Source organism: Giraffa tippelskirchi, chromosome 11 (genome assembly GCF_054371585.1).
Source record: "Giraffa tippelskirchi isolate mGirTip1 chromosome 11, T2T-mGirTip1v1.2.pri, whole genome shotgun sequence".
In the NCBI taxonomy this organism is placed as follows: domain Eukaryota; kingdom Metazoa; phylum Chordata; class Mammalia; order Artiodactyla; family Giraffidae; genus Giraffa; species Giraffa tippelskirchi.
The window spans coordinates 147,700,473-147,701,548 of NC_137285.1; positions in this window are offsets into that span (position 1 = coordinate 147,700,473).

The window sequence follows — 1,076 nt, forward strand, 5'->3', positions numbered from 1 at the left end:
AAACACGCAATCTTAACCATGTATTCTAAAACTTGGCAAATAGTCTCAACTGAGATATGTGGGTTGTCAGATTAAGAATATTCTCTTTCAAAGGGCAGACAGAAAGAACTAAGGAGGATTTAAAAAAAGAATCTTGAATGGCTCTTAAAGTAAGTCAGGGTCAACAGTCTTAGGTGAGTTAACATCGGCAGAAATATTTGCACACATTATTTTAAAAGTATAAAAAGACAACCATACTTTCTCATTCAATATAACTAATAAGGCCAAAAGTCCTTATCTTCCCTTTCCTTATTTTGTAAAATACACCATATTTTCTCAATAAGGGAACATTAACTATGCATTAACTAGCATTAGTGAAGGGCGTAAAACCAGTCTAAATCTTTTCCAGTTGCATCTTTGGAATTTGACAAATTGTGCACTTGGCAAACCCTCCTTAGCAAACACCAACATTTTCTAACTTAAGATGTCCAGCATTATACTCACCAACCGTGAGATTCAGGGCCTATCACTAAACCAATATTATGTGACTCATTATAATCCATGAAGATTTTTTAAACCTGTGTCTCTTCATTATAATGATATCCCAGGATGCTGGATTCTCAAACACGCAGGCGAAATTCCATGAGTTGAGGAATGCAGTTCGTGTCTCACGTGTGCTCTACAGCTGGGGGCTGTGGGGAGGTGTGGGGAGGTGTGGGGAGGTGTGGGGAAGCCTTCTGCCCGCTTCTTCTCATCCTTCAGAAAGGAATTCTTCCTGTTCTATTCTGATGTGTGCACTTTGTAACACAAAACACAACAGATCAAGAAGAAGCTTCTCTTAGTTCATTTAGATTAATGAGCGTGAAAAGGCAATACCCTAGGCTAGATTGTGAAGTGTTCAAGGTGTGGCAAATTCACAAATACTATAACTAGAATGCATGCGCTAGATTAAGAAAACTTCCAAGAATTAATATTTCTTCACTCTTATTGGTATTGATTTTGACTCAGTTGTGCTCCATTATAGATATATATATGCTTCCAAGCTTTCAGCTTCATAATCCATATAAAATTAAATTTAATACAAAGATAATAGGGTG